Below are 5,759 nucleotides of genomic sequence, written 5' to 3'. Positions count from 1 at the left end.
TGATAAGAAAATTGAAACACGAGAAACACAGTCTTGTAATAAGAAAGAAGTCTACGTTTAACAAGGAAAACAGCAACTCGTAAAACATTGTTGCTTTTACATGTCTTACACCTTGTACAACCTTTATGTCTAATCCCACAGTTGATAAATACCAAAGGCATCTTGTCATATTATTCAAATAATACAGCGCCGATTGAAATAAGTCTACTTCTAACAAAAACATAAGTTTACACTCTTACAATGCCCAGATACACCACGAGTGAGTGAGTGAGTTAAAAATTAAGGTCATTTTGGCACTATTCCATGGATATCGTGACTAGAACAATATAAAGATTAACAATAATCAGAGATAGATTGTAGAACTTCAATTCTTTCTTCAGGGCACTATAAAAGAACAAGAGATGGTAAGGTTTTTAAATTGTTATTATTTCATTGCTTAGATCTGTGTGATGTACTCGATACACTGACAGTGCCACGAAGCCTTCTCCGAAGTGCATCCCAAACGTCCTCTATTGGATTAAGGTCAGGGGAACTCGATGGCCAGTCCATGACGTTGATTTCAGCGTTTTCAAAGAAACTTCGTGTCAACATCGAGGTATGCGATCGAGTATTATCATGCTGCAACTGTGGACTTGGACCATTAGCCGCCATGAAAGGAACGAGTTCAGGGTTGAGCATATGGTCGCGGTAAGCAGCAGTTGTAAGGTTTCCACGGATGACCAGAAGTCGGGAAGGGTTGTTCCCACAGAAATCACCCCACACCATGCAACTTCCGCCCCCGAATCTGTCGAATTTCTGTACACAACATTGGGCATACCATTCACGACGTCGTCTCCAGACTCTGTTTACCTTTGAAGGTAAACCTTGATTCATCGCTAACGACGATTCGATTCCAGTCTCTCTGGGTCCATTGGAGGTGGTAGCGTTCTCGTAAATGATAACGTTTAGAAAAAAGTACAATTATAATGCTATTCTGAATGTGTTCAGCCAAAATTCGTCATATATACGTAATCAAGAAACTTACTGGACGTATCGGCGATCGGTGACAAACATTCTTTAGGAACATTTTTTCCCATAAAGCATCGTGTCCGAGCATGAAGATGGAAGCGACGAAAGTCGAGGTGTCACTTGACTAACATTATATGATCGCATGAAAAGACGGAAACATTACGTTTGACATCTGTGATGAAAAACTGTTGATTTGTTCATGTTTTTATTCAACTGTAATGATTTCCTCGAAACGTCGATACTTTGATCATTGACAACTTAGAAGTGGACCTGTTGCCAATCATTTGGGAACACTTCCTCATTTTCCCCACCACCCATATTACCAGAATATACACATATATGTTTCTCACCATTTAAGGGGTATACTGGAAAATGTCTCACCTGCGATGTTGATTGTGCTGAAATTAACGAAACCGATCTTTTTCGGTATACAGACACATCATAAACCTATGGCGATACGTAACTGTTCCTATTCGCTAGTTTAACATAAGTACAATGGTTGTAGCAGTTCGATATGTGTGGACAATTAAAAGCGTTCAAACGCAATCTAATTTCATGTACACTAACGCCTGTAGACAAATACGTTTAGCCGAGGGTATTGTAACATCATTTCAATTGTTAAACTATGGATTACTGTTCGTTTTTTGTTGAATGAATTCTGTTCCAATATAGTCGGTTCATTAGCAGATACACGCTTTCGGATCAATAACGACTAAAAGGGATGATAGTAAAAAACAACTTAGAACATGTACTAATGGCAGTAACATAAAGTTAAACAATCTGATCAATCAATGCTATTTATTGTGCGCTGATGCAACATTACTGATGTCGAAGTAATTACATGTTGATGGCTTACCATAATTTTGGTGTATCTATTCCAGCTTGGATTTTAAATAACGGAACGAAGGTAATTGTTCAACTTATATTAATTAAACAAAGGCAAAGTACACAATCTATAACAATCCTGTGTATGAATCTCCGTAATATGGATACGGTGACATGTGTCAACCAAGTCAGCGATCCTTACCACCCGATCACGATAGATGCCTAAAGTCAGAGTGTTATGACACGATCTTCACATGCGACACCGTGGGATTGTGATGCAGTCTAAGTGACACGGGCGTTTAACGTTGTGGTTCAGGGTCACTAGTTCTGAACTTGCAAGTGTATAAGCAAAACCAAAGACCATAGGTTTACTGGTGTGTTTGGGAGTCCAAAGTTAGTAAGCTGTGACGCTTGAGAAAATTGTGTCTTTTGTGTATTTTTCGTAGATAGAGGCATATGCGTTCAATCTTCAAATCAGTCAAATCAAACTAATAATTGTTGGTAGCACTATATAGCGGTGGTGATAATCGAGACTGGTCAAAGCAATCCAGTGATCAACTGCATGATACGTATCAATCATCCATTTGATGCAGAGAGTATCCCCAATAAAAAGTCATGCAGCTCAAGATAAAGGTAAAATATCATGTTGGACGATCTGATATGGTTGAGGCATGTGGTGTATGCAAAAAGTGATAAGACAACTTACAATACAATACAATCAACACACGTTAAGGATTATTTCTTTGATCAAATCAAATATCTTTCTCACAAGCATAGTATTTTATTTGACCAGAAACCCTGTCATGCCAACGAAAGTGGATACCTGTCCGGCACACTGACATAGTGGCTACACGTCATCGTATTCCAGTTGATTAGATTCAAGCTTATGATGTTGATCACTGGATTGTCTAAACCAGAGTATTTAAAGACCGCCGCCATACAGCTGGAATATCGCCGAATGCGGCTTTAAACAACACAAAAAATTAAATGATATTACAAGGAAAAGAGACATTTCGAAAATTCTTTTGAATCAACCTGACCGCTAGCCTACAGTGCTAGTTTTCTGATCTGGCTATTCCGTAATTTATGAAAGCATAGTTATGATATACAGTGCGATCTTGAAGAAAAACTACTGCATTATGATTATTGAAATGTGGGTTTTTGGCACTCCTATTCTGTTATATTTGAAAGTTCCGTTTTTTTTAATCTGTGACATCGCCATATAGCTGGAATATTGCTGAGAGCGGCGTAAAACTAAACTCATTCACTGACTGAATCTGTGAAGATCCAGGGTCCACTTGCACAATGCGATCTTAGCGCTACACTGATTGCAATTCCCATTCTCCAACATAGGCTTAAGACAGTCTTAGCGCTAAGATCGCATTGTGCAAGTAGGTCCAGGTCTTCGGTAACTCATGCTTGTTAGATGCGGCTAATGGGATCAGGTGGTCAGGCTCTCTGACCCAGTTGACACATGTCATAGTATCCCCGTAGCGTAGAACGACCCTCATGCAGTTGATCATCGTCCAGACCGGATTATTTACAGATCGCCACTATAAAGCTGGAATCCAAGGATGTGGCGCTAAACCACAACCATAGCAAACAAAAAACATCAATATACAAATCCGTGGTTTCTGTAATGCTAAGACTGGTTCGACTATACTTCAATATCTGTTTCTACTGACATTAAAATAATACAAAGGAACGTGAACTGGCCACATGCCGCTACATTCCTTTCTAGGAGGTGGATTTGGTTGGTATGGACGTTACGTCAGGGACCTGGATGAAAATAACGATGGTGCCATCGACCAGGCAGAGGCAGCAAAGGTTATTGGCGCGCGCTTTGCCGAGGAAGTACTCTCTCGTGCGAAGAAAAATGGTAAGAGGATTTTACATTGTGTGCGTGTTTGTAATTTTAATCCAGTGAGCTGGGTTTCGAATCCAACATTTTTTCTTATATTTTAAACCCCTGTTTTCCTTTAACACGTGTGGTCTGTATTTAATCAGTTACATACATTAGTGGGTATGTATCGTATTCCACCTCCTTTCCGTCATGAATTTTCATTCCGACGTGAAAATGAAAACGTTTTCTTATCTCAATTTCTCCTACCGTTGTGGACAGTTATGCCATGGTGTAATAATACAAATCCGTGCTCTGCCATATAACACCCTGGTAAACATGGTTTTTCATCATCTAAATATGAAAACAATATGTTTGTGAAGCCAATCTAATTTTATTACATAAGTCAGAATGTTCATACAAAATTAGTGAAAATGATTTCTTTATATTCTAAGTTGTTTTCCTCCACCCACCCACTGTCTTGCTGGTTAAGAGATGAGAAACACCAACAAATAAACACGAATACTCTTACAAATATCTGAACATTAATTAACAGTTTTCAGATTTCAAAATGCTCTCAGTGAACCTTAAGAAACGGTCGTAAATATCATTTTATGACACAATTGTTCTTGAAAAACGGATTCTTGAAAGCAAATCCCTGTTCGAGTGAGCGAGTGGGTGGGTGGCCTACAACACATGTAAACGACTGATAATATTTCAAAAATGCACAATTAAAATGCACCACAGACACTTTATTCTGGGTAGTATACAACAGCTGAAAAAGATCAAACATAAACATGGTCTGACAAAAGTGCCCATGTTTTGATACAACCACACAGAGTGTAGTTTTACGTCGCTTTCAGCAACATTCAAGCGAAAGAATCACAGGGGACTCAAGAAATGTGCTTTACACATTGTACTCATGGTGGGGAGTCGGACCCAGGTGTTCGGCGTGACGAGCGAACACTTAACTCACATAGCCCCATCATACAAGTGCAAAATTATATAAGTCTACGTTCATTATACCTGATGAGTGAATACCTTTTTACGCCGTTTTAGTAATATTCCAGCATAATTACTGCGCGTGACACAAGAAAATGTCCTTACACATTTTTCCCTATTTTGAATCGAACCAAAGAGTTCGGCGTGACCTGCGAACCCTCTCTTTACCCCACAGTGTACTGACGATGTGATGTTATTCACAGGAAATTCGAAGGTGACCTTCGAAGATTTCAATAGCAGCCTCTCAAGTATGATGGCAGGTAGGTATCATCTTTTCATATTTGGTGCCTTGGAATATTTGAACCAACTGGAAAACAGTTTTATCTTATTAATGCGCTTCAGCTTCTAGGTTATACCGCCGCCCTAATATATGACTGATAATATTGAAATGAAAGTGAGGCGGCACCCCACTCTAGCAGCACTGCAGCGCAACTGATGCCAATGCAGTTTGATAAAAGGGGAGATAACTCTTTCAAAGAATAAACTCACCCACTCACTGAAAACGGCGTCAAAAGAAATCTAACTAACTCACTCTTTGCTGTTTAGATACCGCTGCTGCGACTGAAGACGAGTAAAGCTGTATCGACAACAACTCCTGGATGGATAAACTTGCGAACTGTCACTCGTTCGTGTCCTGATTCAGGTTGAACTCTCGACCATAGATTTAGTATAAACAGTCTCTCTAGTTTCAACGAAGACTTTTGTACAGCAGAATCAAAAGGCCGTTATGAATCCGTTTGTTTGTTTAACACAGTTAAAGCAATTGTCTTGCTAAAGGGTTTAGTTTGGCTGTTGTTTAACGCCGCACTTAGCACTATTCCAGCTCTACGGTAGGGGTCTGTAAATCGTTTAGTGTGGACCAGACAATCCAGTGATTGACATCATCATGAACTTCAGTCTACGCAGGTATCGCTCAGCAACTTTCTATATGACGACAATCTGGACCAGGAAATCCAGTGATCAATATCAGTATTGATCTAGTGAGTTGGGATACAATGACCTGCATCAACCAATTCAAGGAGCATGACGAAATACGGCTGTAACTTCATTTCTTACTTTGGTTGAAAGAGGTGAAATTGATAAA

At 39.5% G+C, this 5,759-nt stretch overlaps 1 long non-coding RNA gene across 1 annotated transcript; it reads left to right on the top strand.

Annotated features, from left to right (window-relative positions):
• Positions 1 to 3,578: 3,578 nt before the first annotated feature.
• Positions 3,579 to 5,294, top strand: LOC137296930 (uncharacterized). Its single transcript, XR_010957674.1, has 3 exons — positions 3,579 to 3,712; positions 4,879 to 4,935; positions 5,222 to 5,294. It is a non-coding gene; the product is annotated as an uncharacterized lncRNA (long non-coding RNA).
• Positions 5,295 to 5,759: the final 465 nt, after the last annotated feature.

This window comes from Haliotis asinina, chromosome 9, assembly GCF_037392515.1.
Source record: "Haliotis asinina isolate JCU_RB_2024 chromosome 9, JCU_Hal_asi_v2, whole genome shotgun sequence".
In the NCBI taxonomy this organism is placed as follows: domain Eukaryota; kingdom Metazoa; phylum Mollusca; class Gastropoda; order Lepetellida; family Haliotidae; genus Haliotis; species Haliotis asinina.
The sequence above is the reverse complement of the archived record's forward strand: the minus strand, read 5'-3'. Positions and strand labels throughout refer to the sequence as shown.